This window comes from Erpetoichthys calabaricus, chromosome 5 (assembly GCF_900747795.2).
Source record: "Erpetoichthys calabaricus chromosome 5, fErpCal1.3, whole genome shotgun sequence".
NCBI lineage: Eukaryota > Metazoa > Chordata > Cladistia > Polypteriformes > Polypteridae > Erpetoichthys > Erpetoichthys calabaricus.
This window is the reverse complement of record NC_041398.2, coordinates 112,451,739-112,474,416: the sequence shown is the minus strand read 5'-3', so window position 1 is coordinate 112,474,416 and position 22,678 is coordinate 112,451,739. Positions and strand designations below refer to the sequence as shown.

General features: G+C 37.3%; 1 protein-coding gene across 1 annotated transcript in view; it reads left to right on the top strand.

Annotated features, from left to right (window-relative positions):
- Window positions 1-533: 533 nt before the first annotated feature.
- Window positions 534-22,678, top strand: part of LOC114652646 (putative methyltransferase NSUN7) — a 203,939-nt gene continuing 181,794 nt past the window's right edge. Inside the window, exon 1 of the mRNA XM_028802998.2 lies at window positions 534-666. The gene's annotated coding sequence lies outside the window, so the exon portion shown is untranslated. The remainder of the gene's footprint in view (window positions 667-22,678) is intronic.

Here is a 22,678-nt window from a genome sequence, read left to right as displayed (position 1 = left end):
ATAAACCTTGCACGACCTCGTCCTGACCATTGTGTAGTATCTGACCCATTATTTGCAGAGTGCCATTAAATTACGTAAGCTGCCCTCTGTACATAATCCACAATGAATCGCCTTTTCGTGTGCGTCTCATATAAAAGTTTGCACTTGTTTTGTTTACCTCTAAGGTTTCTATACCGCTGTCACACCAGGTTTAAAAAAATCACTTCACCCTGCCACCTCCGAGCAGACCTTATAATCAACACACTAAAAGCAGCAGGGGTGAGATAATGCCGTGATTTCAACATTGTTTCCGTAGTTATGGAAGCGCGACTGTACCAATTGTACAGAACAACAAAGTATTTATGAAAAATATTTACTGAAGATTATATACACTCGTACACATTGAAAGATGATGGTTTCAAAAGTAAAAAGTAGAGGTATTAACGCTGACTGGAAAGAGGACATTAATATTTTACCTTTCTTCCCGAAAGAGATGGTACAGCCTATATTTGAATACTCCCGCCTCTACGGTGTCGGTGGGCCCGCCCCTCGGTCGCAGCTGGGATGCCGCCTGGGACGCAGTGAAGGATTCTGTGGGAGAACAGAAAAGAAAACAGAGCGCATCCAAGAGCATCGCCACCGGCAGTCTTTGGGCATCAGAGCTCCGACTTTTGGACACAACTTTTGGTAAGAGTTTCGAAGAAGTTTCTGTATGTTGTTGTGATGCAGATAAAATGTGTCGATTCTGGTTGTTTTAAAAGACATTTCGACAAAGTAAAACTGTCAACTGCTGAAAATAAAATATACACGTTCATATGTTGAATCTGTTAAAAGGCAACTTCAGAGCAAAAAGCATTACTTCAGAATAATTTTTCATTCAATAAAATTGCGCAGCAGGATTTGTTTCACTTGAACTGTGAGGTAAACTTTTCCAAGCCCCCGGATTAAAATATAGGGAAGTTCTAATACTCGCGGGTACCTCATGAGAGAACATCTGTGACATTTGGTCTCGTTCTGCTTTCAGCCGAAGTCGATCGCTAAAATTAATTCCTTAAAAAAAAGCCTTGTTCCCAACACTCCGGGGAAAGGTTCCGACCGCCTGGGTTAAGTAGGCTTTAGAAAGGTTAGTTGCTTGGTTTTCAGATGTTGGGTTGTATCGATTAGAATCCTTTCTGGAAACAACAGAAAAAAGAGATTAAGTTTATGGGTACACGAGACTCTTTGAGTTCAAATCCCGGTATGAAAGTAGTTTATTTGTAGTTTGTACGTTCTCTCCGTGCCTGCCTGACTGACTTTTTTCCTCCCATATTATAAAGACCCACAGATTAAGTTAATCGGTAACTTTAGACAGACCCCGTTTGAATGACTGTGATTGTGTGTACGGTAAGTGACGTGATGGCATACCGTTCACAATTAAATGGGTAAGCAGGTCACTAAGTGGATAGAGGGTGCTAATTTTGTGATTTAATATTTACCCCCAATTTAAGCCTTGTGTCTATTTCCTATATTCACAAGGCAAAGTTATAGCGTTCAATGCATTTGCCTTCAACAGAAATTTAGAACAACGTTGACTGTGCTCCAGTGCACATACGATACATTTCAAAACCACATAAAGACTCATGTCATAAGAGACCAGATGAAGCTAAAGGCACAGAATAGAAACAGTTAAAGCTAATAGCAAAAATTAGCCACAAACAGTTAGTGGCACTAAGTTCCAGAGCTAGATGCAGTTATGTTGTAAATGTTTTTTTTATCACTTTTTCTTGGTATGTGCTTACCTGCATTACACCAAGCATTACACTAAGTACTTCAGTAATGAGAAGCCTGAGTTATAGCCACATGCATATTCACTCATGCGAGTCATGTATGAAATGCCTTGATAATGAGAGGTAACCAAAATTAGATTTTGTAGAGAGGCAGAATGTAGCAGAGACAGATTTTGTCTGTCTTAAAATATTTAAAGGGAGAATCCAAACAGAAAGAAATGTATTAATACAAACAGTCATAGGAATATGGAGTAGATTATCAAATCATGTAATTAAAGTTGACAATTGTTAAAAAACATCTGGCTGAACTATTGGGACATCTTAGCTATTAATTAACCAATCAAGATTGATGTACTAAATGCTCTCCTTGTACAAGTCGCACCACTTATGTTCAAATTTCTCAGTCACTGTAATTGATGCCCAGTGTGGAGTTTGCTTGTTCTCCCTGTGTTCACATGGATTTCCTCCAGGTACTCTGGTTTCCTTCCACAGTTCAAAAACATGCAGGTTAGATGAATTAGCAAAATTGGCCCTAGTATGCTCATGTGTTGTGTGTGTGTGTGTGTTTCTTTGTGTTTGCCCTGCAATGAATTGGCACCCTGCCCGGAGATTGTTCCTGTGTTCCTGCCTTGAACCTTTTCTCTTGCTGGGATAGGCTCCAGCTTCACTATGGCACTGCTCAGGTCTGATTTAGGAAATGGAGGCTGGGTGGAGGCTTGGTTACTCATTGCCAGTGGGTTGTGCTGATTTCATTCTTAGTTAAATCTGCATATTCAACATTATACAGTAGAATTCATGGTTTTGTTACTTGTCTCTTCTAAATCTGTTTGACAATTACAATTTTTCTGATTCAGTCATCCTCATTATTGTAAAGCTTTGCTACAAACATCTAGTCACCTAAATGATTAAGAATGTGCAAAAGTATGATATGAGTTAATAAGTCAATTGAGTGAGCAAGCACTGTGTTTTTATCTAAAGCGACCATTAACCTGCATGCTGCTGCTTTAAGCTTCAGCCACCTAAAAAATAGAGGCCAAAACTTGCTGTTAATGAAACTTGTTGCTTAATGTTTGTGGTGTCTGTCTGCAGTCATAGAAATGGCCTGTAATATGGCTTTTACTTATAAAGTCCACAACTTCATAGGCAGTGGAGCGTATGCAGCTTTACATTCTCCTCTTTTACTGCATTTAATGTTATTAAGGTAACATGTCCTTAATCTTTGCCTAACATTCTCAAACCAACTTAAGCCAATTCAGGTCATAAGAGGTAAGTGCAGCACTAGGCACAAGGCAGAAAACAACTTATGCACCATCACCATCAAACCCAGGCCAACTTGGAATCGTCAGGTAACCAAACCAGTGTGTCTTTGATGTGGGATGATGGACCAAACAGATACAGCGGAAAAACACAGAATCCACATTGACAATGACTAGACATGGGATTTGAACCTAAGACACTTGATCTATAAGGCAGCACTGTGCTACAAATGACTCTTTTAGTTTTTATATTCTTTTTTTAGTTTTTCAACAACTTATTTACATGGAGATGCAAATGAAAAAGTAGTCAACAGTGGAGCAGTGTACCTTACTTGGTAATATTTGTACTCCTTATAACAGTAGTGTGGGTTTGTAGCTAACATGTCAGAGTAAAAACCATCAAGCCTCAGTTTGGCTTGTCATCCAAGGCTGATGTTTCATTTCACACTAGCTTTTTGTCAAAGCTTACAGACACTCTAAGAATCTGCTTTGCAGATTCCAGGAAACTTGCCTTCAATTCATGTGCTGGTAGAAGTTTGATTGATGAATTAGACCTTAAACAGCATAAGAAAATGATAACTTTTTTGTGTACAGAAGTTAAACATTTGTGCTCTGCATGTCATGTCATTTCTTCTATATGCTGTCGGCTCAATTTACCAACATTGCTATGTTGGTTGGCCCTGTCCAACCCTGAGCAGGGATTTAACACTTTGCAGTTCATCGCTGAAAGAGCTCTCTTTTACATAAATAGCTTCAGTGTTTCTGTACTTTCAGTAAATTCCTGTGTAAGCTTTTATGTACAGTATGTAAGCCCTCTCTGAAATTCATCAAAAGCTAGGAAGGAGGGTATGATCAGGAATCCAGATGGATTCCTCCAGGCAGTTTGATTACTGCAAATCTACCACATTATGCAAAGCAGGTAGCCAGGGAATCTGCCATAAGTGCCTTCCACTTTTAATGACAGAGTGGGTCTCAGGACTGCGAGAAGTATCGATGAGTATCTATCACCTCAGTAATGATTTTCACAATGGATGTGGAAATTAACCTCAGGTGAATTTTTAAAGGTTTTTTGAGCCTAGACTCCAAAAGTATGTTGGGGTGAAGGCATGTCAATAAAAGAAAAGGAAGATGATAATGTAGTGATTGTGGTCTTTTGAGATGAGCAAAAGTGGATGAACTACCACAAAATTTAATTCAGTTTGGGACTGACTCAATGTGTAAGATAGGTCGAGGCTACAAGTTTTGCTTTTCTTTTTATTTATTTGCCATTTTGGTGCTCTCCCAGTGATCATCCCTCTCTTTCTTCTATTATTAAATCAATCAGTTTTGATTGACTTATTAGCTCTACAAATACAGCACATACCCAGGCTGTAGCACCCATCAGGAGGCATTTGGCAACTCAAGAAGAAAGTAATTAAGCATTCATTTTTCTCTTGTACCATAATTCTTTTTTGTAGACTATTTGTTCTTGTGAACGTCATGGCTAATATTTTAATTTAAACAATGTATGTGTTCAGGATAAAAGGGCATTGAAAGTTAGAGAATAGTTCCGGTGACAGAAAATAACGGTTCCACTCATGTTCTAAATTCTTTGTTTGTTGGAGTAAATTCACTTTGAGGATTGCAATATCTATGCATGTTGCCTTTTCCTGTACTTTACATGTACTAAAATAACCTAGAAATGTTGAAGTCTTGGCTACAAAATACTAACATGTATCAAAAAAGATTCAATGTATTGCAAAATTACATATACCAGTGCTGTTTCTCACATAAAAAGTGATGAGAAATGTAAAAGATAGATAGATAGATAGATAGATAGATAGATAGATAGATAGATAGATAGATAGATAGATAGATAGATAGATACTTTATTAATCCCAAGGGGAAATTCACAAATTCCAGCAGCAACATACTGATACAAAATAAAACAATATTAAATTAAAGAATAATTTAAAGAGTAAAAGAGTGAAGGTTGATAATTTTCCCCTTAACAAGGATTTTTTCATCCTAAAATTCAAAAGTAGTACATTATAATGTATGATTAAATAAACAAATTAATTAATTGAAAGAATAAGCTCTTTAGCAACATTTAACTGGTCCATCACTTTGGTTCCAACGATGAATATTTGTACCTTTTATCTCCAGGAATTGCACATGACAGATAATCATGTTTAATTTTCAGCTAAGGCGTAAATATTCAAGAGCTGTGTATCACTCACTGCTCTGATTCTTATTTTTAAGACGTTTGGTTCATTTAATCCTCTCAGCACAATGTCACCTTCTAATTCAATGTGCGACTCTGCTGATTAATTAAATGAACAACTTGTTAGTGGTGTCCTGAAAACCAAATGATTAACATGCTTTATTTATCCATGTTATATTTTAGTAAGTTGTTTTTTTATTGTTCTTAGAAAAATCTAATAGCTTATGCAGAATTGGCATGCATGGATGGTTTCCTAGTGAAAAATTTTTTTCTAATTAATTCGTTGCTGTTTCATTAGTTGCATGAAGCTAGATGATCGGTTTGTAAATTCTAATAAATGTACAATATATATGTATAATTTGGTAATGAAATTGTATCAACTAAAATGCGCTAAAAATATACCTGGAAATAAAAAGTTTTATTAGGATGACCTTTTTCTTTTTAAACATTGCTTTCATTTGTTAAATTTCTTGTGGAAGAACAGAGGCAATGATAAAAAGGAAAAGTTGAAAAGATAATTTTTCCCTGACTTTTGACATTCATTTACATGTGATGTTTTTCCTTAGAAAACATAAATAATGAGGTGAAATTTAATGTAAAGTATTTTATTTAATGTTATGGTAAACTGCACAGTTATCACATACATTGTCCTGTCTTAAGAACATCTCGAAGGAATAAAAAGGCAATTCAGCCTAGACGCCGAAGTAATCATAGCCTGTCCCATGAAAACTGAATGCCAACACTTAAAACACTTGTACTGTAGCTATAAAACTTTTGTTACATTTCCATGAATTTCATGGAGGTTCCAAGTGATGTATCCAGGGTACACGAGTTACCTATGTATATCCTATGACACCATAAAGGAAAAAAATCAAGCGGGCTATGTGAAATTTCTTTTCATGTGGTGTCAGCTTAGTTAGATTGTTAACCAGTTTTTAGAACAGTCTGTTGTTGAATACTTTGAAGAATTATTGCATTTGTTATTCAGTATGGAGTTTCCATTCATACTTCTTAAATGCACAATTTTTATTAATACAGTGGAACCTTAGTTCACGACCATAATTCGTTCCAAAACTCTGGTCATAACCCGATTTGGTCGTGAACCGAAGCATTTTCCACTATAGGATTGTATGTAAATGCAATTAATCCATTCCAGACCGTACGAACTGTATGTAAATATATATTTTTTAAGTTTTTAAGCACAAATGTAGTTAATTATACCATAGAATGCACAGCGTAATAGTAAACAAAATGTAAAAACATTGAATAACACTGAGAAAACCTTGAACAACAGAGAAAACTAACACTGCAAGAGTTCGCGCTATAGCGCTACGAACCACTTGCTAAAAACACTTTTTTTAATGAGTTTTAAGCACAGGGAAAAAAATGAACATTTGAAAAATCCGTAATTTAATAAACCACCAAGAAAAGTAACATTGCAACAATGCACGCTACGAACCGATCGCTGTAAACAGAAGTGAAAACAAAAAAAAGCCTGGTGCATTCTTTAACTGCCTTCTCTGCCTTATGCGTCCAGCTCCCTCTCTCTCTCTCTTGCTCGCTCACTCTCTCTCTCTCTCTCGTGCGCGTGTGTGTGTCTCTTTCGCGCGCCTGTGTGTGTGTGTCTCTCGTGTGTCTGTGTGTGTGTGTGTGTCTCTCTCACGCGCCTGTGTGTGTGTGTGTCACGCTCTCTCGCTCGCTGCACAGGGAATGCACAGGGAGAGACTGAACACGTGCGCAAATCATTGGCGCGCAAAAACCGAAAGGGAAACTGGCTTGTTCGTACACCAAGTGTGTGGTCGTGAACAGATGCATAAGTTTGGCGAACTGATTTGTACGTGTTCAGAGACGTTTGTGAACCGAGGTTCCACTATATACTTTAAATTACAAAATTAAATTACAAAACCCAATTAGAGCCATGAATGAATGACTAATTGATGCTTACAGAAGCTTAATCTTTGCTTGCAGATCCATTTTAGCTTGAATCTTGACTTTATGCTGCTGCAGGTGCTAAATGTACTCTAATCATTAAGGTTCTTGCTTGTATTTCTGGTGATCTTTTTCTAACACACAGTGGCATAGTGGCTGAGATACTCGACTGTGACCCACAAGGTTTCTGATTTATTCCCTATCTATGACTCACTGTGTGATCCTGAGAAGGTCTCTTAATTTAGCTGTGCCCCAATTTTTTTTTAAAATTTTAATAAATGTCAGTATATTTTTGGTATACAGGGACTGAATGTGTGTGTGTGTGTGTGTGTGTGTGTGTGTGTGTGTGTGTGTGTATGTTTAATAAAAATGTTGCAAACAGGGTGGCACAGTCTTAAGCACTGATGACTTATGAGTCCAGAATCCTGGGTTTGAATCCTGCACCTAGTTGTTTTGTCCTTGTGGGGTCTTCACATGTCTTCTGTCACGTGGGAAACAACATCTGATTCTGACAAGGGAAGAATACAGACTGCATTAGGATGAATGGAGATTCAAAACTGAAACTATGTGTGCTTCACCAAGAGATGAACTGGTGATCATTCAAAGGCTGGTTCATGCTTAATGCCCCATGCTTCCTGGATAGACTCCAGCCTGCCCTGACACGGAAGTGGATTAAATTAAATATATGTACTTATGTTTATAAAGAGTGTATATAGATAAATATACATAATGTATATTGTTTTGCATAATAATGTGTATGGTGAGATGGTGTAAAAGGATGTTTATATTTGGATTGAAATAGTAGTTTGTAATATTGTTGCCTTATGTGAGTCCGTTAATGGTTAATCTGTTTTATCACTCATCAGCTAACTGTATTTTATTTGTATTTGATTTATACTTCCTGATGTAATTTTATGGTAGGCCTATCTTTCTTGAGCCATTTCGTGGGATATCCAACAAGACACTTGATATGGCTAAAGATTGCATGGTTGAAAAGTGCAGAGTTTCAGGCTGTAGCCTACTTCTTCCTTGGGCTGATTTAGAGGTTTAACCTGTGAAATTATTAATCAGATCCTTGTAGACTCCCTTGACACGAACAACCCTGATATTTAGGTATTGACATTCAGTTTTGTCATTCATGAGAAGAGGTCATAATTTTGTGCTAAATATTTAGTTTCTCCCTCTTGTTTTATTAAATTGTTAAATTACTAGAAAATACTTAGCTAGCCAATTAGTGGCAGGACTTAAATTTAGAACCTTTTGTTTAGATATATAGATAGATAGATAGATACTTTATTAATCCCCAAGGGGAAATTCACAGTTTAAAAATGCTTTGTGGTTTAACTTAAAAGAGGATTGGGATTTACCTACTTCGTTAAGGCAAATAGGGAGTTAGAAATGATGGCATTAAAACATCTGCCTTAATCCTTGAGTGTAATGGACACAACTTCAGTTCTGGATCTAACGATCCACCCATTTTCTGACTGGCTTTATCCAGTTCAGTGTCACATCCTGCCTGCATCGAGCATGAGACAGGAACCAACCATGGATGTGCCAAGTCACCCCACCAATACATTTACATTTTCTCATATGAGGTTATCAGATAATCTTACTTGGCTGCTTTTGGAATGTGTGCAGAAATCTCCACAATGTCAGCTATAGTTGTGGGAAGTAAATACCTAGGCAAGATTCAAACCAAGTGGCCATCTCTGTACCTGTGGGTAGTTCTAAATATGAGTTGCTCCATATGTTCATTAAAAAGTGCATTTAGTTAGTATTTCAAAACTACTATTTTATCCAGACATATTTGGTTCATCTCTTATATGAAGCAGAAGGAAAACCTCTCCAATAATACAACTTGTAATATATTACAAGAAATGGGGCTATGAAACCGGCCTACTGCTTTGTTGAAAATGAACCAGCAAAATGCAAAATTTGGACTATTCATTCGTTTTTTTAAGCCAAAGTAATGTTAAATTATACCTAAAATATGAAATCACCTTCAACACATACTGTTTGAATGGTTGGTGAGTGAACAGGATGCAATCTCCAATAATCAATAAATATTGTAGACTTAATGGCCAATTCCACATTGGTAAGTAGGCATAAGAAATCAAAGACTAATCAGTTATGTGAAGCACTGTCGAAACAACAGAACAAAGGCTGTTTAACAGGATTGGTGAAATAACAGATTTATATTTAGCTAGGAAGTTTGATTTCACAAAGGTGGCCTTATTTTGAGGACACATCTCTCAATTATAATAAAAAAATCTTGGGTCAAGACGTGATCTTCTCGGAAGACACTTTGATGTCACACGAGAGACACATTAACATCCCTTGAGAATCCTGCGAGAAACACTTTAACGTCCCGCGAGACAAGGCAGTAAGACAAAAGGGCAGATGCTGTACAAGCTTTCAAATGATCAACGCGCAGTGCGACAAGCAGAACATGCAGCTCAACAGCAGCAAGCCAGCAGCTGATCCGTCCACATCTCCTTAGTGTGCATTCAGCCCCCCCCCCCCTTCACAACGTGTGAGCGGCAGAGATGCGAAGTGGCTGGCAAATTGCGCACCCCGGGGGGGTAGGGGGTGGGCAAGCGAAGCAAGGACAGCTGCTGTACAGGCTTGTAAATGATCGTCGCGCAGCACGACAAGCAGAACACGCAGCTCGACAGCAGCAGCAAGCCAGCAGTTGATCCGTCCGCATCTCCTTAGCATGCGTGCAACCCCCCTTCACAATGCGAGCAGCAGAAACATGAGGTGGCGGGCGTATAGTGTTTCCGGGGGGGGGGGTGGGGGGGGTAGGGCTTGTGTTTGGGGTGGGCAAGCAAAGCAAGCAGTAGTGTTATAAAAAAGAGAGATTTGGAAAGTTCAAACATTAGCAATTTATAACTGTAGAAATTTAAATTAATTAGATTTGTCAATTAAATCTTACTTTTCTTTAAGTGTTATTACCTAGCTAATCTCTTCTTCATTTACTTATTTGGCTGACACCTTTATCCAAACTGACTTACAACATTTGAGATACAACTGGTTACATTTGTTTTATTTTTTCCTGTTGGAGCACAGGCAGTTGAAGTGACTTGCTCAGGGTCACATAGTGCTAGAATCAGGATTTGGAACCCTCAAATTCAGGGTCTGCAGTCCAAATCCTTAACCACAATACCACACTGCCTACTCTAAATCTCAATGCAACAAATGCCACAAATCTAATACATAAACCTCTTTTGAAAAGTATTAAAAAACCTGCTTGTGTAACTGTAAGTATTCTAAATAATGTTGGTGTTCACTAATTCATGTGGTATTGTTGTCATACTGTTTGAACTTTTATTTTATGTGTTGATTTTGAGCAGTACTTAATTTTCAGTGTTTTTTGCTTCACAAGATAAATCAGTTTGTCCAAGATGGTCAAACCATTCTTTGATGGGCCCCACAATGATATCTCTCTGCCCTGCCACTCCCAATCTGTTGCTACATTATGAAGCGGGAAACACAAATGAAATTCTTCCCCTAAGGGGTATGTGAATGTGAATAGCGATGTTTGTACTTGCAGTATGAATGTGATAACATATTAAATGCCCATGTCAAAACAGACAATATTTTTTACTTTATTTTACTTTTTATTTCTGCCATTATTGCACTACATGACCATAAACTTTCATTAACATCTGAAAAATTACCACATTTCTACTAGTGACCCAAGTCCAGTTTTTTATTTATAGATATGCAGTCCTCTTAGCTATGCTGTATGTTCATATTGTAGTTTAATATTGAGTGACAACTAGAGGGCGCCAATCAAACCAAAACATAGGGTTTCAGGTGAAAGATTAGCATCATATTGGACCTGTATATTTCAGTCTGTACTTGCATTTTTCCTATGAAAAGCAATGTCAGATTTGATGTGATGGTTGTCTAGCAGTTTGTCCTCACTGGTGACAATAAAGGTCATCATGGAAGCAGTAAACTGAAAAGGCAACTTCATGTTTCTACTTTACCCTACTTGGATGGGGTTAACCACTTGTGTCTTACTTTAAGCCTTTAGAGGTGTGCCCTGAATGACATACTCGAGCTCCCAATCACCGAAGCATTCAGAGCCCCAGCTGTCCCTCTGGAGGTTCTTTGCCGAGACAAACTAGAAAGAACTATGGCATACTGGTTACTACTGACAACAGGATCGTCAAAAATGAAATTCAAGTAGCTGTTGTGCAGCAAATTTGTCCCAGTGTCTAAAGGTCACGTCTTACCCCTCCAGCAAAGAAAATTACATTTCTTTAGTTCTGAAAAAGGAAGACTATATATCGATAAAGTTAACCAAGTAGACATTAAATTTTAATTCATGTGCCTGTGGTCAGTAGTTGAATTTAAGAGAAAATGAATTTAAGAGAAAAGCCAAAAAATATGTCTTTATTCAAAACGATTCTGGAAATCTTAAACAATTATTTAAAGGTTTTATGGTGATGTTCAAAAAGCATCAACAGCCTCAGAAAAATGATATGCTGAATTTGTTTTATGGCCAATTTTTATTAGGATAAAATGCTGGAGAAAGTACAGAACAGGTCAAATCGTTAAGAAAAATCATAAAAAGCCTTTTCATGCTTCAGTGTTCCACCAAATCCACAGCAAATACCCCCATACCAGCACCCCACTGTCAAAACCCCAGCTGAACCCTGTATTAAGAGAAACTGGAGCAGCAAAAAGGCAGCAGCAAAAGGATGGCTGAGTCTGTCCTCAAATGAGTTATGAGCACTATAGTAAGCCCATCAGAGAGAAGGAACATCAGGATTTAAAAAGATGGGGAGAAATAGCAATTGCTGGCTACCTGGTCCTGGACTACAGGCACCATGGAGATCCGTTTTTTAATGACCTGTTAATAGATGCTGCAGAGAGCTCAAGAAAGGCTAAATTAAGAAGACAAAATTTCCAAACGCCAAATTAAAGACATTCCATAGATTTCCAGCATGATAATATAAAGCTTTTGCTGCTATTGTTGCTAAACATAATAGCTTCTTCTTGAAACAGGAGAAGAGAATCTAGATACCAAAAGGGGTAGGTTAACCAGCAGAATACTGGAACACTGGACTGGGAACTGCAGACCGGAAGGTGAACACTGGAAGATACTATTAGAACATATGTATAAATGTCCCCAAGAACCAAAAGTGTGCATACAGTAGGAGACAGATGGGGTCCTTGGCTAGCTCCAGAGTGTAACATTTGTGGGGTATTAAACACAAATAATGCACATTTTGAAAAGATGTGTTGATTATTTAGATTTTTGGAGGAAAGAGAGGTATTTTTAAAAATTAAATTGTAAGATAATGAGTGTGCTGAGGGTACTTTTTCTGCCAGACACAAGTTATTGTAAGTTGCTTTGCAGATAATACTATATAGTGCTGCCACAGGTTTTGGGGTAGTAGAGAAGGAATGAGAAAATTTATGTAAGGATGAGATTGAAGAAAAAAGAATAGTGAAACACTGCATGTCTTAAGAACAAATCGTAGCTATTGTGGACCACCAGGGGGCATACCAGCCACCCTACCTGGCACATTGAGATGTGAGACACAAGTACTGCCCCGGCCCTGGCCCTCTGCCACAGTATACTACATATAGAAAAAGGTGGCAGAGGGAATATGAAAACTAAACCTTAGAAGCTGGAACATTCTGAATGTCCTCAAGTGTCAAAGTTCCTTCATTTGGCCAAGGGAGGAAAGGAGACATACGCATTGGTGGCAATCATGGCTAAGGTATGGAATAAGTGTGTAGAACTGTGATACTTTAGGTTGGGCACAAACCAAGATACCTTGTCACCTTGTGCCAAGTACCAGGAGCATATTAGAGGATATGACACAGATTTGATGACCATGTCTTGAGTTTTATAGTAGTGAAGGAGAGCACTTGTGTCAGAATATGACCATTAAAAGTTATGAACATTAGGATTGGCTACCTTTTAATGTTATGTATTGTGTGTAACAGGATAGAGTACATTTCTGAAATTGTTTAACACCCAAAGGAAAGCAAAGAAGTTACAACAGATCAAAACAGGTGATTATTAACAAAAAAAAACTAACAGAAAACTTATGAATAGGAAAAGCTACAAAGGACGTGGAAAAAAAAAACAAATCCTTCTTCTCTCCTGGATCTTCCTAGCATGGGATATCCCTTTGTTTACAGTCCAGTGGCTCACTCTTCTTGTGTACCCCCAGTGTACCATGAAACACATTAACCTACACACATCCCATACTGTATCTTGTTCATTCTCTATTATTAATTTGTACATATTTTTTTATCTGAAGAAAGTTTAACGAAAACATTTCAGTGGAAAAGCACATTTTGATATCCCTTGAACGTGTTTTGAGCAATTTTGGAAAAAAAATGTGTAGTAAAAATGTTAATCAGCACTATAGCTCAAATGAATGGACCAGTTTTTTTTAATTTTATGGACTACTCATTAGTCTTAAGAGCAGATTTTGTTTTGGATAAATGCATACTATTCAGCTTAGAGTTTTGAAAGTACAAAGGTTTATAAAGCCAAAACTGCCAATAACAAACTTTTGCTCAGAAACACAAAATTCCCTAAATTTGTTGTGTGCATTTAGGGCTTTGAAAGAAAGACTTTTTGTAAACTTGTGACCATTTGACTTTATTCCATAGTAGCTTTGAAAGCTGAGACTTTTCAAATACAGTAATGGTACTGCATCCTGCATGTATTTTTGGTTTTAATATCAGGAAAGTTGTGTGCTGGTCATGTCAGATTTTTCTTTTTCTCCTTTAATTATGGTCTCATCATAATATAAGTGAGAACTAACCCCAGCGTTTCACTTACTACTAGACTTTTTTTATTCTGTGGCCTAAGGCAACACGGTATCTGAGTCACTTCACGTCAAACCACTTCATGGTCATGGAAAAAAATTATACCTTTGCTGCTAATGGCTATAATTTGTCTTGGCTGCCTCAGTCAACTCTGTACCCCAAGTGTTTAAGAGCTGGGGTCATTCAGGTGGCTTCCTTGCTTTTTAAGGGCAACATGTTCCCATTTTTCCCAGTGCGTGATCATGTGCTGACCTTATTCTCCTGTTGTCATCCCTCTGTAACTCCCAGCCACTGACACTTTCAAATACGTCTCTGTTTGAGTACTTATTACTTTGTGACCTGGACAGGGTGCACCAATTTATTACAGGAGGTTATTGATCGCTAACTGCATAATTACTTATGTTTTGGGCTGATAATAAAATAACTGCTGAGCAAAGTATACCTACTAAGAAAACCTGAGAAAAAATGAAATATATTTTCAAAGCCCAATGGTGTCTAAAGGCTTTTATTGTCTTAGAATATCTGGAGGATATTTAAGTCTCAAAGATTAAAAAGAATTCTGGAATAATATTTGAATTTTTTATAATCACTATTTAAAATGTCAAAAAAGTTGTAATACATTCAGTTATAGGATTTAAGATGCACAGTAATTAAAAATGCTTAAATTGGATTTAATGAATATAAGAATTACAACGTGGCATTCATTATGTGAAATTATTTGAATGCAATTTGTAAAGCCTAGCGATTTGAAATTAGAAGAAATTAATTAGAAAATAAAGCTTAAAATTAGATAACAACTGAAGAATCTTTTGTTGCTTTTTCATGGTCAGTGTCATTGGAATTCCATTCTGACTTTTGTTCGGCTTCAGCTTACATTCAGGTCCATAAGTATTTGGACAGTGACACAATTTTCATAATATTGGCCCTGTACACCACCACAGTGGATATGAAATAAAGCAATCATTATGTGATTGACGTGTACGCTTTCAGCTTTAATTCAAGGGGTATAACAAAAATATTGTAAGTCGTTTAGGAATGACAGCTATTTTTCTGTATAGCCCCTCCACCCATTTCCAGTGGCTTAAAAGTATATGGACAATTGACTGACTAGCTGTTTCATAGCCAGGTGGGAGCAGGTCCTTCATTATTTCATTAAATATTAAGCAGATAAATGATCTGGAATTGATTCCAAATGTGTAATTTGCTGTTGGAGCTGCCACTGTGAACTCTCAATATGAGATCAATGAAAGTAAAAACAGTCCATCATTAGGCAGATTAAACAAAACAAACCCTTTAGAGAGACAGCAGAAATGCAAAGAGTGGTCAAATCAACCATCTGGTACTTTGTTAAAGAGATGAAACACACTGGTGAACTCAGCATCACCAGAAGGTCTCGACAACCCTGGAAGACAACTGTGTTGGATAATTGCATAATTCTGTCCTTGTTGAAGAAGAGCCCTTTCACAGCACTTAATCAAACCAAGAACACTCCCTTTGATGTAGATCTATCATTGCCAAAGTCTACAACCAAGAGAAAACTTCATGAAAGTAAAGACCACAAAGTGCAAACCACTGTAAATCTCAAGCATAGGAAGGACAGATTAGACTTTGCCAAAAAAACATTTTTGAAAAGCCTGTCCACTACTGGAACAATTTTCTTTGGACAAAGGAAACTAAGATCAATATATATGAGAATGTTGGAAAGAGAAGAGCATGGAAAAGAAAAAAAACAGCTCAAGATCCGATGAATATCACATCATTATTGAAACGTGGTGGAGGCAGTTTTATGGCATGATCATGCTTGGCTGTGAATGGATGTCCGTCACTAGTGTTTATTGATGATATGACTGCTGGTAGAAGTAGCAAGATGAATTCTGAAGTGTTCAGGGCTATACCCTAATCTGCTGAGATTCAGCCAAATGCTGCAAAACTGATAGGGTATCACAGTACAGATGGGCAATGAGCCAAAACATACTGTGACAGCAAACCAAGTGCTTTTAAGGCAACAGAGTGGAATATTCTTCAAAGACCAAGTCAATTAACTGACCTTAACCCAATGGACATGCATTTCATTTGCTGAAGATAAAACTGATGACAGAAATTCCAATGAGCAAACAGCAACTGAAGACAGCTGCATTAAAGGCCTAGCAAGGCATCACTAAAGTGGAAACCCCTTGGAGATGGCCATGGATTCCAGACTTCAGGCAGTCATTGACTGTAAAGGATTTTCAACCAAATATTGAAAGTGATCATTATATATATGATTATGTTAGTTTGCCCAAATACTTTTGTGCCCCTGAAAATAGGGGGGCCACATATAAAAATGTCTTTCTTTTCTAAACAACTCATACAATATTTTTGTTAAGCCCCTTGAATTAAAGCTGAAAATCTATACTTCAATCACATAATGATTGCTTTATTTCAAATCCATTGTGGTTGTGCCCAGAGCCAAAATTATGAAAGTTGTGCCTTTGTCTAAATACTAATGGACCTGACTGTAGATATTCTTCTGAAGGTGCATTACCATTGCTAATAGGATTCAACAATGCAAATGGTCCTGTTAAACTCCGGATAAAAAAAAAAAAAAAGAAACATCTGCTTAATAGATAAATGAGTAACTATGAAATCATTAGCAGGTTGTGGTTTGTTAACATTATTTAATATTTTTTGAGAATGATTTTACCTTCTTTGTGCATTTTGGATCTGTTTCATTTGTTTGGGCAGTCTAAACATGGGTGCCATGGTAATTGCTTTTGTTGCCTCACAAGCGCTTAGCTCTCAGGTTATATTGTGGGCTGAGAAGCCTTCCACGTAGGGCCTCTGTCTCTACCTCCTACTTATGTGGGAGTCTGGCTTCCTGTCATGGTTCAGAAACTTGCTTCAGATTTGCCTTGTATAGATGTGGACTTCAATGTCTTAATTCAAAATTTCTTTGGTATTATTCTTTCTTGGAATTTTGATCTTGTACACCCACACACCCAGGAATATCTAAGAGGGTTAAGCAGAAAGACAAGGACCTGCATAGACCTTAATGTGACATATGTACAAGTGTGGTGGGAGTTGCAGAGGTCTGAAAGATACTAGTGGGATGAACTTTTTATTAATGAAAATGTAATATATTTATAACACTTCATTTCACTTGCTAAGTTTTTTTTAAAAAAAAAGGTTAATTGTGTTGATCTTAGCATATGAACTGAACTTTGCATTATTTAATTTTAATCTGTTCAATAAACCACAAAACATTAAGTATCTTTCTTAGCATCTCCTTTCTTTTACAATAAATGTATATAATTTTAATGAGAAAGCTCTTAAAATAAAACAGCTGTTGCATTCAATGAATCACTGATTTTTCAATTCTGCTTTATTTCTTGAACTGCTGAAAGTTGCAACCTTGTTGGTGCATTTAAAGTTATGATATTGGTGGGAAGGTTCCCTTTTGCCAAACACCAATAACATTTACAAATTCTACAAGATATACATTTTACTGTAACTAAAAGAAAAAAACATATGTGCCTTACTGTGAGTAAAATAAAAAAAATATGCACTTCACTGTAAATGTAGGTTTTGCTTTTTGCCTCTCTTTTATTCCATGCTACAGTATCAGAAATGTACAGATTTATTTATTTGGTTGCAATATCTGGTCTGGTGGCCGACTGGCTGGCATGCTGATGTCATCCTTTCTTGATGATGAAGTGCTTTCTGAGTGGTTACTTTTGTGTGGAATTTAATTTAATTTCAAACAATAGGTGGTGGCACCAGGATTGTAAGTAAGGAAGCAATAAGGGATCTGTGCAGTAGGAAATTGTTCAACTAGAGGAGCAACCAGGAGAAATTTAAAGTTTAGTAACTACAAACAAAAACACACAGCAGGTGGTCAAGGGTTGGTGAGTGTATGGCAAGCCACATTATGCCATAGTGAGTGTGTTACAGGAGCTTAATGGGGAAGAAGGTGTTAAATAACTGTAGCAATTCTTCTAAACTGATATTTAAATTCTTAAATTTGGAGAACTGGCAGATCATGACCATACTGTATCTACTTTAGAGAGATAGTGTATTCTGCCAGTGTGGCATGGGAAGAGACTCCAGACCAGAGAGGTAGACGATAGTGAGTTAAGTGCAAAGAAAAGTGTATATCATCTCCAAAGGTGGATGCGTCAGATCATTTTCAGCACCTTGCAGATCTAGATGGTAACTCTGTTAACTTTAAGGTAGTAGGCAGATGTGTGTATACCCAACAAGGCACCTCAAAACACATCCCTAGTAAGAGAGAGGTAATGATAGAGGTGGGCTTAATCGTTATGGGGATTGAGACATAGGTTTGCTCTAGTCTCATACAGTGTATTATTTTACATTTTGGATACACAGTAGGGAGACCTCCCTAGAATGGTTAATAGGCTCCTGGCCAGAGTTGGGGGGGGTACCAGTTGTCTTTGTTTATGTTGGAACAAATGGCAAATGTAAGTGCAGGCTATCAGTTCTACAAAACAAATTTAAAGATGCAAATGCCAAACTGCAGACTAGAACTGACAAGGTGGTTCTTTCTCAAGGTATGCTTTGGCCACATGCCAGCCCTAATAAAACTATGGAGATTAGAAGGTTCAGCATGTGTCTCCTGTTTTATTATGCTGTATATGGGGCATTGACACTCCTTCTGGAACAGATGGGAACTTTTCCATTGTGAGAAGGTACACTACATTTGAACCAGAGGGGTACCAATGTATTGGAGATTGGTAGATTGTTTAAACTAGGGAATGGGGACCAGGTTTATAACTTCACATGGTGGGATGCACAGCATTGTAAAAATCAATACATAAGGTAACTTGGGAATTTGTAGCCCAAAGAGCCAAAGTAAAATGAGTAATACATTAAAAATCCCTTGCTGTGATGCTTTGGAGTATCAAGAATAAAACAAATCAGTAGGAGTTGTATTGTAGCTGAGATTAATAATGATATCATAATCTAAATGGGGAGGAGTATGACATGGATGTTTGCAAATTTTTTTAGGAAGGGTGGGAAGAACTAAAAAGGAAGGGGGTGTCTTCAGTTGAATGACAAGCCACATCTTAGTGAGGATGTCTGGATTTGACTAAAAAGCTTTAGGGATAGAAGTCTGATATTGGGAGTGTGTTGAAGACCCAACTCCCTCAATTCAGACAGTAGTTATAATGTACATCTTTTTTAATAATATTAAAAAGGCACATTTAGAGGGGGATATTATAGGTTTGGGGCAATTTAATATGCCAAATGTTAAATAGCCTAACCTTACAAATAGTGGAGTTCACTAGCAGGATCTTTTAGACGAAATAAGTGCCTGTCTAGCATGTGTAGATTGAATATTTTGTAATAACTAGGATAGAATTCAGTGGCTAGAGGTGATTGAATAATTACAGTCTAGTGATCATAGTGTAATACATTTCAGTATTTGTAGAAATGGCTGTTCCAAAAACTAAAACTGATAAGTTTAACTTTAGTAGGGCAAATTTTGTGTGTATGTGTGGAGATGGCCAAAGAGCAGTAGAACATACTTACATTTTTTTACATCTAATGCAGGACAAGTTTGTCTTGAAATTTAAAAAATTATTTTTTAAAATTAATTTAGAAATGAAAGAGAACTTTGCAGTGGGTAAATAAAAAATTTAAACAATAAGTAGTCCACATGGGTTCAGACTGGGAAGATTGTGTTTTACTAATATGCTGGAATTCTTTGAACAAGCAGCAAAATGAGATGATCAGGGATGTGCATATAATATTGTTTATCTTGATTATTAGAATGGTTTAGATAAATCCCGACATGAGAGCCTAGGCATCAAACTCAATAAAGCAGGAATTCAGGGTGCTGTGTGTACAAAATAACCTCAAGCACAGGCAGCAAAGGGTTATGATGTCAGAAACCTTTTCAGAATTAGATGATGTTAAAAATGGTGTCCCTTTGGCTAGGTGCTGGGGCCACTGTTCTCTTGCATTCCCCCACTGTGTGGGTAGATTTATGGCAGCTGAAATTTAAAGTAACTAAACATAAGGCATTACACGGAGGAAGTAAAAATGTTTCAAATACACGACGACAGATCTGAAACATGAAAGTGCCCTTTATGAGAAGGGCCTAGGAGTCATAGTGGACTTGTCAGTGTCTACATTTAGACATTGTACAGAAGCAATTAGGAGGGCTAGCAAAGTGTTAGGTTATATAGACTTGTGTTTAGAGTACAAGTCAAAAGAGTGTATTCTTAGTCTTTATACTGCACTGATGATGCTTCATCTGGAGTCCTGCATGAAATGTTGGCCACCAGGCTATAAAAGAGACATAGCAGCACTAATCTTTATTCAGAGAAGATTGACTAGGTTGATTCCAGGGCTGAAAGGTATGAGTTACATGGAAAGGCTGAAGAGTTGAACTTTTAAAGTCTAAGCAAATAGATATTAAGAGGTAACATGACTGAAGTTTAAAAAATTTCTAAAAAGTTCTAAATTTATGAAGGAATTAATGGAGTGGAGCAATGCGTTTACTTTAAAATGAGTTCTACAACATGAACACAGGGACACAGTTTGAAACTTGTTCAGGGTAATTTTGGCACAGATGTTAAATGTTTTTCTTCATACAAAGAACCATAGACACATGAAATAAATTACCAAGTAGTATGATAGAGAGTAGTTAGGGCGGAGTGGTGGCTCTGAGGCTAAGGATCTGCGCTGGTATCCCGAAGGTTGCCGTTTCAAATCCCCGTCACTGCCAAAAGAGATCCTACTCTGCTGGCCCCTTGAGCAAGGCCCTTAACCTTCAATTGCTCCAGGGGCATTGTACAATGGTTGACCCTGCGCTCTGACCCCAAGGGGTATGCAAAAACTATCAAATTCCTAATACAAGAAATTGTATAAAGCGAAATAAAGAACAAAAAAAAAAAGGACTGTAGGACCTTCCGATCTCAATATGATGTTATTTTGGACAGTCTAGGTGAAAGCATGGATAGGCTTCTTTGGCTTAATGGCCTGTTCTTGACAATGTTTATAATGTTTAAATCTATTTTTCACTTTATCAGGCTTTCTTCGTTATTAGCATGGTTACCCTGCTGTCTATCCATGCCTTTATCTGCACTGTCATCATTAGGCAGTGTTCTGAATAGTAATGTCCAAGACTAAATCTCCTTATATCAGTCATTCTTTCAGCTATCTGCAAACACTTAATGCTGCTTTCCCTGTCGGCGTTGTTACAGACATGTCAGGGTTTGCAGCATTAAACCACACTGTATTCATAAATTACAATTCTCAGTAGCCTGAAGTATTCCTGTTGTGCACTAAAGGTCACAAATCTGTTTTCTCTGCTCTAAAGAATTCAGTTTGTTTACAGATGTGGTGACACTCACTCTCCATTACACTTCTCAGTGTGTCTGCATTTTTGCCTGTATGTTCTTTAGGCTTTTAAATAACATGTGCCCTTGAAACTCCATAAATAACCCTAGTTAATCTACCCATTATTGCTCATGAACTTCATATTTACTTGGTGGTAGTAGTGTGATTTTTAACCTTCCAAAACATGGTCTTCAAGCATTAAATATTAACTTCTTCCTTTTTACTGTATTTTGCAAAATTAATACAAATTATTGAGTGGTAAAACCTTGTATGATCATGGTGGCAACACATAAGTGTCATTTAGCAAGCATCCAGTAAATCATTTGGCTTTCTTTCCATCCTTACTATATATTTTCCAAATACATGGACAAATAATTTTCCTAATGTTGGCAGTTTTAGAAACTTTTCAGTACTAGTTAATATTATATCCACAAAAAAGAGCCAGGACATCTGCATAAGTCTTTCACAAGGAGACACCTATTAAGAAAATCTCATGACCCACTGAACTTCATACTATGCTGCAGGGCACCTCATAGATGAATATCAAATGTTAACTGAAATATTTTTAAAGAACTAAGTTTTTTTTTCATCTTTTTTGGTTTCCTTTAAGCCATTTTAATTCAGATTCACATTCAAGGTCACACGTAACTGTCAGTAGACATAAATAGCCCTGCCAATGTCCTTTTTTGAAGACCATTTACTCCTTACACAGTGCATAAATCCCAGAATGCTAAAATATTTATGATATAGTAACAGTAAAAAAACAGTATGTCATACAGTGAATTAGTAAATGCATACACACATGTCTAGACCTCAGTGTAGCCCTTGATGTATTTTGAAGTTGTGTCTCTTAAGGTGGTAAGTAAGGCCAGATGCTGACAGAGTACAGGAAACAACTAATCATATATATTAGACCCCCGCGAAGTCGCGGTTCAGAGTTCGCGGCCTCAGTCATTCGCGGATTTTTTTCCTTAGAACTTATCTAATAATTGTTAGCGGAAACTGCAAATATCCTCCACAATTTTTATGGCTTTTTACGTGGTAATACTGTACTGTAGAAAGAACAGGAGGCAACTGTAGAGGAAATGCGGCTTGGGATGGTGAAAGTAGCCAATAGAATTTGAAACTACAACTCCCAGTAGTCCCAGCAGTGGCTCTGATTGGTCTTCTGCTGAGGCTGCTGGAGCTGTTGGGGTCAAAGGATGTCAGTGTGGCTTTTAAAAAGGGGGCCGGTGACCAAAAGCAAAAAAAAAAACTTTTTGTAATTTGTGTTTCGAGTTCCTGTCTCTCTGCCTGCCTTCTGTTGGGTTATCTATACTTATTCGTTTTGTCCTGGATCATTTCATGTTTGGCGTCTGCATTGCCTGTGTACATGAGGACTGTAAGTGGATTCA